The sequence below is a fragment of the Gorilla gorilla genome, chromosome 7 (assembly GCF_029281585.2).
Source record: "Gorilla gorilla gorilla isolate KB3781 chromosome 7, NHGRI_mGorGor1-v2.1_pri, whole genome shotgun sequence".
NCBI lineage: Eukaryota > Metazoa > Chordata > Mammalia > Primates > Hominidae > Gorilla > Gorilla gorilla.
Genome location: NC_073231.2, coordinates 57,074,201 through 57,086,300, shown reverse-complemented (window position 1 = coordinate 57,086,300; position 12,100 = coordinate 57,074,201).

Sequence of the window (12,100 nt, the reverse complement as noted above, 5' to 3'; positions counted from 1 at the left end):
GTCTTTTATACCTTTCTCTCTTCATCTGATGCCATGCCTCTCCTGGAGCCATATTGATCAAACTTGCCATCCTGTTTCATGCCTTCATAGACTGTATCTTCTGTAAGAATGGGCTTTCATCTACCTTCTCCTTGTCCATCTGGACAACTCATCCTTCAAATATCATTGTGTACACGGTAGGAATGCTGCTACCAGTTACCACCTACCACCACCACCACTACCATCAGCACTAGAATTTATCAAGATTGAACACATTATGAGCTGAGAAATATGTTAGTCACTTTCCATATATAGATGTTGTTTATATTATACAACAACTCAATGAGGAGTTGAGAAATGAACTCCTTATTTTCTCTAGATTAGGAAGCTAAATCAGAGATATTTAAGAGAGTGGACCAGGATTCAGAACCGGGGTATGTGCTTCCAGAACTCATTGATGGAACCACTGCAATTTGGAGCCCTGCTATACAACTGTGCTGAAGGAAGGAGGCAGTTACTCAACCCCTTCCCAATGCTTCTTTTGTAAAATGAGGATCTTAATACCTTATTAGCAGGGTTCTTGTGAAAATTAGCAAACACTATTGAAAGGAAACTGCCAAGTCTTTATGATAAGTAAGTCCAGCTTCTGGAGATATTTTCTTTAATTACCCATAATATAGTTAATTTAAAGCTGGGAAAGTTTACTAAAGGCTAGAAAACAATAAAGAGTAACATCACAGGCAACACAAAACTAGATAATTTGACCCAAGAACTACAGATTGTTTGGAGGTAACATGTATGATCTAGGACTACCAGGACTGACTTACTAGTGTGTGATTTTAGCTGGCTTCTGAGGATTGGACTGTTCATGTGTAGACTTAGCTATGATGTCTATTTGGTAGAACTATTGTGAGAGTTGAATTTATTCCTAAACATACATTTACTGAGCCCAGAGCTAGGCATTCATTGATAACTGATACACAGTTTTTGACTTAATCCTCATAACAAAAGCGCTGGGGGTACTACTTTGATTCCCAATTTGCAGATGACAAGAGTAAGGCCCGAAGAGGTTAGGAAACTTGCGTAGGTCACATAGTTGGTGATTTCCATACCCAGGACTGGAACCCAGGCAACCTGGTTCCAGAAGTGTGTGCTCAGCCCATCTGCTGCACTGTCTGATGGTGTGAGTGGAGACACTACCGTCATGAAGCTTGCAGTTTAGGATGGTGCATATGTAAGAAAACAAAGAAATGCACAATTAAAAATAAAATAAGTGCTATGAAGGAAATAAACAGTGTGTGTGGCAAAGAAAAATGGGGAAGGGGTGTCTGAGATCCATTAGAGACAGTGGTTAGGAAAGTTTTCCTTGAGGAAAGTGATGTTTAAGATTGGATTAAATGAGAAGATGTGTTTAGTAAAGGGAAATCTGGGCACCCTGCTAATAATGTTCCCTTCCCTTTCCTTTCATATGTTGAAATAAAACATTTTTTTTTGACCCTGCATGAGCTCTCCCTGCTTGTGATTGCCCTGAGAGGTAGAACCCCAGGGAAGATCACACTTGTTCAGGTGGGAACTATGAAAAGTCACAGAGGACTCCCGGGCTTAAATAACTGGCACATAGATGCTTACACATTACTTTGTTTGCACATGAGATCTTTTATTAAATAATTGAGAAATCCTAGGTATTTACAGGTATTGTCATTTTGTGCCTTAACAATGTGTTAGATTTCAAAAGTATCAACTTAGTTTCATTGTTCACAATGGCTTTGAAATGGTGTTAAGGCTTCTGGAAATTCATTGAGGGTTAGCAGTGTCATTGCCTATGCTTTTTACTTCTAAATAATAGCTTATTTCTTTGGCAAACCTATCATTTCTAATTTAATGGGTAGTACTTCAGCAATTGAGCTATCTTTTTGAAAGCTACAATGGCAGCTAAAGAAATCCTAACAGAGAACTAAAATAAGATAAATGGGAAAGGGACATATTACCTCTTTTTGCTCATCTGGTTGTTATTGTTAATAATAATAATAAAATACCAGAGATTGATATAACTGTCTTTTTTAGCATCATTTAAAATATCCTTGGGAATGTCGTATAAAATAGCAATTGTAGCAGTGTGATGTAAATTATAGTATAGTAAAAAAAAAAAAATTGGCAGTGGTGGGTTCTGCCTGACAATTGCTGCCTGATATTTTGAAAGCAAAATAGTCACAAATGTATTTAGGCCATTTCATTAAAAAATGAAATTATGCTTTAGGTAAGCTTTACCCTTCATCCTCTTCCCCTGATTGTGATTCACTGATTCATGATGGATGAGCGTTATGGTGTGGCCGCCTGACTGTTAAGATGGCCTGGTGAGCTCTGCCTTCTGGTACCTATGCCCTTATGTGATCTTTTCCTCCTAAGTGTGAGCTAGATTTAGTGACTCACTGTAACAAATAGGAAATGGCAGAAATAAGGGGCTGTCTCTTCCAAGATTAGGCTGTAAAATATTATGAGTTTCATCTTGGGTGCTTTTCTCTTGTTCTTTCTTAGATCTCTCCCCTGTGAGAAACCAGCCACCATGTTGTAAGCAGCCCTGTGGCGAGGCCCACATGAGGAAGACCAGGGCTTGCCAACATCCTCTGAGTGCACATGGAAACAGATCTCTGTCCCTCCCCTCAAGGCCCAGCTGTGCATCCAAATGAGATCACAGCCTTTGTTGACAGCTTGACAGTCTCCTCATGAGCCAGAGAAATCAGCTAGGTGACTCTCAGATTTCAGACTCACAGAAACTGTGAGATAATAAACGCTTATTGCTTTAAATGCTAAATTTTTGGGGTTATTGATTATGCAGCAATAGATAAGATACATGAAGTGTGCAATGGGAATGATAAATTCTACAGTAGGCCCTAGGTCACTGTAAACAGGAGCCACAGTGATATAATCCCAAGTCTCCAGTGTGGCATGAGGCTGAGAGCATACTAGGGTTTATCTAACTTCTTGGTTTTGAGTTTCTTTTCATTTCCCTAGACTGAGGCTAAATTGGGATTTGCTATGGTGAGAATGTGTCTTCTAAATTTCATGTATTGGAAACTTTCCCCAAATTTATATATTAATGATATTTGGAGGCAGGACCTTTGAGAGATAATTAGGATTATATAAGGTCATAAAAGTGGGATCTCCATGATGAGACTCAACGCTTTATAAAAAGAGGAGGAAGGAACTGAGTTGATGTGCTCTTGCCCTCTCGCCATGTGGTACCTTCTGCCATGTTATGACACATTAAGAAGGCCTTCATCAGATGCGGCTCCTTGATTTTGGACTTCCTAGCCTCCAGACTGTAAGAAATAAACTTGTTTTCTTTATAAATTACCCAGTCTATTGTATTCTGTCATAGCAACACAAAACAGACTAAGACAGGGGTCTTCATTAAGAGCAACGAATATAGAATTTAGCCAGCTAAAGTAAATTTATTGGAAAGATGTCTGGAATGGGGTAGATGGGGTGGAATGGGGGTATAAAATCAACAGGAGGCTGTGAGCAGGCTTGGGAACCTGTTGGAGGCCGCAGAGTTCCAGAAGCCAGGGAAAGGAAGCATCACAACATTGTCTTAGCAGCAGTGGTTCAACACAGCAGCACTACAATACCTACCTTCTGATGCTATTTTCCATCCTTGCTTCATTCACTCAGTATTCAGAGCCCTGAAAAGAGCCTTCCATTGGCCATGCTTAGTTACCTGCCCACCCCTGGTTATATTGGTGTTGTGAAAGGAAGATGGGGGCTCTTTGGCCTTCCTGATGGAGGGCAGGCACCAGGGATGTAACCTTTGTGGCAGAGACTGTTACTGATAGAGTTGGAATGTTTGTCCCCTCCAAATCTCATGTTGAAATGTAATCCCCAATGTTGGCGGTGGGGCCTGGTGGGAGGTGTTTAGGTCATGGGAGTGGATGCCTCATGAATGTCTTAGTGCTGTCCTCATGATAGTGAGTGAGTTCTCTCGTGATCTGGTTGTTTAAAAGTGTGTGACGCTTTCTCCTTTCTTGCTGCCACTGTCACCATGTGACATGCTGCTCCCACTTCACTTTCCACCATGAGTAAAAGCTCCCTGAGGCCTCACCAGAAGCCAAGAAGATGCCAATGCCCTGCTTCCTGTAAAGACTGCTGAACCATGAGCCAATTAAACTTCTCTTCTTTATAAATTACCCAGCTTCAGGTACTCCTTTACAGGGAAGCAAAACAGCCTATTATAGTTACCACTTACCCATTGTCTGCTTTCCTCTTTTTTAGTAATAAAATTTATTGGAGCCACACACCCCATTTTTCCAGGCTCCCTCACACAGAAGTATGTGTATCTTAATTCTAGTCAATGGGACCATATGAGCAAAAATGGTTTATGCAACTTCTAGATTGTACCCTTAGAAGGAAAGGTACTTATTCTATTTTCATTTTCTCATTTTTTTTATAGTGGAATGTAAAGATTGTGGATGGCCATCCTTGACCTCGTGGACAAAGGCCATACCTTAAGGATGACAAAGAAAAAAGCATGGAAGGAGCCTGTGTTCCCGACACTATTGGCCTGCCCCTCAGGACTGGGGACCACCTTGAATGTCGTAAGAGAAGCCTACCTTGTTTAAATGAGCTTTTGCCAAAATAGCCTAGTCTGCATTCTGAGGCTGCAACCCCCGGGGGAACGGGAAAGCCCTGAAGGGTACTCAGGGTGCTACCAGGAGGGGAAAATGCATGCTGGGCAGCCAACAGTGGCCATTGCCATCACACTGTTTAGGAAGCACGTGCCATTTCCTGAGTGAAAGTTTTCTTTAATTTTTGGTGATGGTACTAATAGATGGGCAAATTAGAATTCCTACATTGGGCCTATGCCCTGGTAAGGCAGCTTTATGTTTATAAATTCCTCTGCCAACCAACGTGCTCTGCACCCAAGTTCTTACATCCTTCAACCTTTACCCATCCATGGGAACCTTATGCAAAATAACTCATAGGATCATGGAATTTTGGAGATGTAAGGGACATTAATGAGCAAATAGCTGGAACTGTGGCTCCCAACCCTGTTTGTTTAGCACAACCTCCAGGAAAGCTTGTTAAAAATATGGGCTCTTGTGTTATTTTTCATAAATAGTAATTGCCCTGGTCTGGAAGAGGATTCTATATCCTACCCCATTGTAGTTTAGCATGGTATGTGACTTGTTTTGGCCAATGAAACAGAGTGAAAATGATGTATGTCAATTTCAGGCAGAAACATCTAGAGCCAGCACTTGGTTTGCCATGTTCTCTGTGTTTCTTCTGCTCCTAGATGCAGCAGTACTCCAGATGGAGTTTGCATTATGAACCTGAATTCCAGGATGAAAATAACACGGAATAGAACTTAGCCAGCACAAAGTACGCATATGCTGTGAATAAGAAATACCCTTTTGTTATTGTAAATCACTGAGATTTTGAGGTTGTCTGTTACTTCACCATAATCTAGCCTAATATAAACACTAAACTAATATACTGCTCTACCATAGTCATTTAATTCCTGTTCTTTCTCCTCCTCCTTCCTCTATTTCAGTGTTTAGCAAACTTTTGCCTGCCTGTTTTTGTATGGCCTGAAAGCTAACCATAGTTTTACATTTTTACATGGTTGAAAAAATCAAAAGGAGAATAATAGGTCATGATGTAAAAATTATATAAAATTTAAATAAATATCAGCATTCCTTTTTTTTTTTTTTTTTTTGAGATGGAGCCTTGCTCTGTTGCTCAGGCTGGAGTGCGGTGGCACAATGTTGGCTCACTGCAATCTCTGCCTCCCGGGTTCATGCCATTCTTCTGCCTCAGCCTCCCGAGTAGCTGGGACTACAGGCACCCACCACCAAGCCCGGCTGATTTTTTTGTATTTTTTTAGTAGAGATGGGGTTTCACCTTGTTAGCCAGGATGGTCTCGATCTCTGACCTCGTGATCTGCCGGCCTCGGCCTCCCAAAGTGCTGGGATTATAGACATGAGCCACTGCACCGGGCCAAATGTCAGCATTCTTAAATAAAGTTTTATTGGAACACACACACACACACACACACACACACACGAAGAATATGGGCTCCTGCCCTCACCATCCACCACACTGCCACCGCCTCACTCAGTTGTGTCAGAAGTTCATTAGTTGTTCTCTGTGGGTTCTCTTCAGTTCTCCAGAAGATAAAAGAAGCCCTAAGTGCTCCTACATCCCTTGTAAAGAGGTCCCCAAGGAAATTCTGCCATTTCCCTTCACAGTTAATGGGGCTACCCTCAGGCATTGTCATTTGCTATGTCTTCATGGAGATCTATGTGGCTTGTCATCCTGCTTGCACAGGCCACTATGAAGCCCTTCGTAGTGAGGATCTTCCACGGGGGCACCATTCCCAGGCATTGCCCAGGCTTTCAAGAACCTCAGGCATTACCCAGGCGTGTAAGAACCTGAGGCTTGTTATCAAGTCATTTCCTCATCCCCTAGGAGGTTTTGGTGTTTTGGCCGGGCCCACTCAGAGTGGCCAGGGTCTCATGCACCTGTGGAAGCTGTAACCACCCATTCCCCAGTGTTCTGCATCTAATTACTGTCCCATGGTAGGTTCCCATGCCTTCCTATTTTACAATTTGTGTACAAAAGTTTCCATGCCCTCCCCATCTGAGGTTTCATGTGGATTCCCTTCAGAGCCTAAACAGTGAAAGCTGGTAACTTAACATCTCAGAAGGTGCAAATTGAAATACCCTCTGCGGGTAGTTAAGCAGTAACATACAGATTAATGGAGAGTGGGAGTGTCTAGTGAACTGCAGAGCACACACTCAGTCTAAATAGGTAGGTGTTACTTGTATTCTGCTGATCTTGTTGGTAATAAATGCCCAGTGTTGCCTAATTCTAATGACTTTTCAAGAGTTGTTGAAAATTTGGATTTTATAAAAGAAAACATGTGAAACACCTTTAATTTAAAATATTGGTAAATTGACTAATTTATATTTTAAAAACGACACTGTAGATTTTACATTTAGAAACCAAATTTACATTGTGGGTCACAGTTATAACCTCTGGCTAGAATTTACCAATACAGTCTGCCCCAGCTAACTCTCCTGGTGTGAAGAGGAAGAAATGGCTTTTGATTCAATTCCAAGGAATATAAAGCAAGAAAAGAAAACAAATGGGTGGATCACCTGAGGCGGGCGGATCATCTGAGGTCAGGAGTTCGAAACCAGCGTGGTCAGCATGGTGAAACCCAGTCTCTATTAAAAATACAAAAAATTAGCTGGACGTGGTGATGAGCACCTGTAATCCCTGCTACTTGGGAGGCTGAGGCAGGAGAATTGCTTGAACCCAGGAGGTGGAGGTTGCAGTGAGCCAAGATTGTGCCATTGCACTACAGCCTGGGCAACAGAGCAAGACTCTGTCTCAAAAATAAATAAATAAATACATAAAAGTAGATAAATAAATAACATGACATCCATTACTTTCTCAATCACTCTCTTACTTCAATAATCATGTTGCAGAAATTAAGTGATAAATTAATAATATTAATATACAAAGTATAGCACAGCGTGCCCTCACTTAACACCATGGATAGGTTCTTGGAAGCTGTGACTTTAAGTGAAACAATGAACAACAAGTCCTCGAATAATGTTGTCTCCTTCAGTGTTGTTTCATTGTAACACTGATGAGAAAAAAATACTGGTTTCATTATATGTCACTTTGCTTAAAGTCGCAGTTTCCAGGGATCTATTGAAGGCATTGAGGACTTACTATAGTTAGCACATGTTGACTGATTAAACAATGTATAAGTTTTATCTGACATCCTCGGGTCTACTTCTAGACCAAGCTTTTGGTTATGCTTTCCTATTTCTGCACTCTCGCCATACTCTATTATTGTGGGTTTATATTTGATAGGACACATCTTAGAAATGGCACAGTATATTGTTGAAGGACATTATTTTTACTCACTCATATATATTCAAATGTTTAGACAGATGAAATGATCATCCAGATTTTTCATTGGAAGGAGTTTATCTTGCACTTTACAAATGGGGAAACAGTCCCAGAAACATTAAATGGCTTGCTTAAAGTTTTCCAGTTAGTTGGCGATTGTGTCTGATTAGAAATGATATGGTAGGACTTCTTGTCCAGGTCTTTCGTCTACACTGAGCCTCTGCAACTCCCCCGCATCCTATTGGTGCACCTGACATTTTCCCCCTTCAAGTCATTTGTCATGATTAAGGTGTTATTTACAAAAGTAGTCTGTACGCACGTCGCTTTTCAAAATATCGTATTAGCATGGTACTCTATATTAGGTTCCCCAAGTTACACTGGGGTGTGGGGAGTGGGGGGAAAAAGAGAAAGGTCTGGGAGTGAGGCGTCTGGGTTGATGAGCAGTGCCAGGGTGGGCTGGGGAGGCAGAGAGCATGCAGCTCCCTGGTAAATGTACTACTGAGAGGACTGAAAGACAAACTTTACTATTTTCTTGACTTTTTCTCTGATCTGCTTTGTCACAATAGTAAAATCAGGGAGACGAGGAGAAAAGAATGAGTGTTAGAAGCAATTTGCTGGATGCTTCGACAAAAGCAGCAACATGAACCCAATTAAAAAGAAAAAGTAAGCATAGAATTTATTTCTATTCTAATAGATCAAAGCTAACTCCAACTTGATTTTTTAAAATAAAAAATATGTTGGTAAAGGTGTGTAAAAATTGAAACCCTTGTTCATTGCTGGGGAGAACATAAAATGATGCAGTTGCTCTGGGAAACACTATGGTGTTTCCTCAAAAATTAAACATTGAATTATCATATGATCCAGCAATTCCACTCCTGGTTATACACCTCAAATAATTGAAAGCAGGAACTCAACAGATATTTGTGCACCCATGTTCCTAGCATCTTTCTTTACAATTGCCAAGTGGTAGAAAGAACCCAAATGTCCATCAACAGATGAATGAATAAACAAAATGTGGTGAATACGTACAATGAGGTATTATTCAGCCTTAGAAAAAAAATGGAATTTGGATATATGCCACAACCTAAGTGAAAACTGAAGACATTATGCCAAGTGAAAAAGCCAGACATAAAATAACAAATATTCTATGACTCCATTTACTTGAGGTATCTAAGGTAGTCAAATTCACAGAGACTGAAAATGAATGTTGGGTGCCAGGGACTGAAGGGAATGGGGATGAAAGGTCATCCTTTAATGGGTATAGAGTTTCAATTTGGGATTCTGGAGAGGTTGGTGGTTATGATTGCACAACAATGTGAATGGACTTAATGCCATTAAATTCAACACCTAAAATGGTTAAAATGGCAAATTTTATGTTTTGTATTAATATATTTTAGCATAAAAAAAAGAATTATTTGTTTTCCCTCCCCCTAAGTAAAATTCTAAATCTTTGAGTATTATAGGCTTCTAGTTTGCATTTAATTTGCCTTTCTTTATTGGAGAATACTAGAAACTCAGGACTACATGTACTAATTTAACCTATTCCTCCTTTACAAGGAGGAATTGGGGCCTAGGTTTTGTAGTCCACTTTTAGTGGACACTTTTGGGGGAATATAATATAAAAATATGTGTTACAGTAATAATCTCATTATAATAATGTAGCAGTTCACCAACCTAAGTAAGAAATAAATGTAAATTTATTTTTCTGTAACTAAATTTTACTTTTGTATGCTAATATTCTGGGGTCTATAAAAACTTAATTTCAACAACTTCCTTGGTCTTCTATTTTTCTCTCTGATTCCATCATATTTCTGGGAGACTTAAACTACGCCAAAGACCTGGAAGGAGGGGCGACATTTGGTCTTAGCTGCCATCTGTCCATGATTGTATCCACTGAGGTGTCATTGAACCCACCTGGTCCTTGGCCAATTGTCTATAAAAGTCACTGCTGAGTCATCCTTTGCCCCTGCTCTCCAGGCCTCCTCAGGTTCAGGCTGCTGTTGCTGGTCATTTGCCAGCCCTCGAGCAGGCACGCAGTCATCCACTTCCAAGCCACTCCAGGACTCTGGCAACCTGTGAGACTGGCCATTCCTGGGCACAAGGCTCTGTTTACCTAGACACACCTTTATAGGACTCAGGCTGGATGGTGAGATCAGGCCACCTCCACCTCACAATGTTACATGGGGTTCAAACACCTCTTAGTGTGACATACAGGAAAAGTGGTGTGGAGTCATGGGCATGATGTTTACTTCTCTCTGCCCTCTTTGATTTTGTTAAGCCCTTTATTTCTACCATGAAATATCTGCCTGGGAGACCTAAGAAGTGACACATGAGACAGGCAAGAATGTTACCCAGTACTGAAGCATATGAAATCCTTCTCAGACGGGCTGGGGCAAATAACACCTACACCCTGGGTTAGAAGTAACTTGTTTGTTGAGATAGAGAGGGATAAACGTGGCAAAATGATAGTTTTGAAATATTGTCCTCACTTATCCCACTCTTTAGCTAGAATATCCCAAGTTTGTTTTCTTAGAAACATCAGAAGAAAATCAGAAAGAATCTGAAAGAAAAATAAAAGAGAATTAATTCTTTTTTTTTTTTTTAAAAAAAAGAGAGAGTAAATTCTTAGTGTTTGAGTGTCAAGGGCTAGACCTGCACTGTCCAACATGGTAGCTACCAGCCTATAGCAAGTAACTATTTAAACTTAAATTAATTAATGGTAAATAAAACGAAAAAGCCAGTTTCTTATGTGCTTGATAGATAAATGTGGCTAGGCTATTGTATTGTATGGCTCAGAATTACAGATCATTTTTACTATGGCTGAAATTGGGTAGTGCCAAGCTAGACCATGATACGTAATGAGTAAAAGCCAAGCTTTTCAGCCTTTGGGATTTGAAAGGATTTCCTTGGCTGGGAAAAGAAAAATGGATGGAGGGAATATAAGAAAGGAAAGAGGATGGTGGGCCATCTGGTAAGGGTGGAGTCCACATCTGGAGGGACCCAGTCTCTATTGGGGAATGCTGCTCACTGATGCCAGCTAGGAGCTATGGAGGAGCTGAGTATTGTCTGGAAGCCATCTAGTCTCCAGTCAAGTTTTCATCATATAGAGCCCACCTTGAGGAAAAGTGTTAGGTGTTTTTCCCCATGTCATGAGTCGTGGGACGGTTCGTTTGCTCACGTCTGGATTCAATACACTGACAGGGTCTATTTGAAGTGTGATGTTGTGGGCGCAGGGGATAATGGTGTAAATTAAGAGGGTGGTAGGCAAGTTGCTCAGTGCTGTTTCTTTAAAAGAGCCCAACAAAGTCATGGTCAACTCTAGAAGATTCAGCATGTCACTGTCCAGAATTATTTTCCAGAGGTTCCCAGAGGGTCCCAGTTAGTTGACTAGCCATTATTGCATCTGAGGATTGTGGGGATAAAAGGTAAAGATGCAAGTGGTTGGTGGATATACTGTTGGGAGGGTGTCTGTCCATCTTAAGCTCTGCCCTAGTCAATTCTCTTGAGTTGTAATTTTCCTGGATTTTAACGTGGGGCTCAAAATGGATCTCAGATTGTGCCTAGAAGACTCCTGATTTCCTTGACCCACATTTATCTGGCCTCCTCTTTCCCTTTTCCAAGAGACCCACTACCTAGTTTTAACAAATGTTAGATTGTAATCTTCACAAAGCCAGAACTGCTCCCTGTCCCCTTTGTCCCATTGCCGTCAGCTCAGTGCCATTCACCAGGTCCAGTGGAGGCAAGGGCAGAAAGGATGCAGGTAGGCAAGAGTGAAATATCAACCTGGGCCAGCTGGTCAAGGACAAAACAAACAAGCAAGCAAAATATCCAAGAACTGATGTTATTGTCTATGAATTATTTACAGCTGAATGGAAAGGTTGCATATAACAGTTTTTGAATGTTTTCAGATAGGAATTATTGTGACCGTGGCTTCTCATTCATCTTTGTCAGAACTGACCCAAAATTGTTTTGTGAAGTGAATTTCATCTTTGGCAATGGTCTTTCTTTGCACTATTTTCAAGTTGTGTTTTTATATTTAGGAACTTGTCCTCATTAAGCTCATCAACTTCGACCCAAAGATATCACTGTATCAACAGTTAAAGAGCACAAGTCTGGACATTAACCAGAAACACGTAATGCCCATGCTCAAACTGGATGCAGCTATGGAGCCACCTAGTCCTCGCTAATGTATAAACGA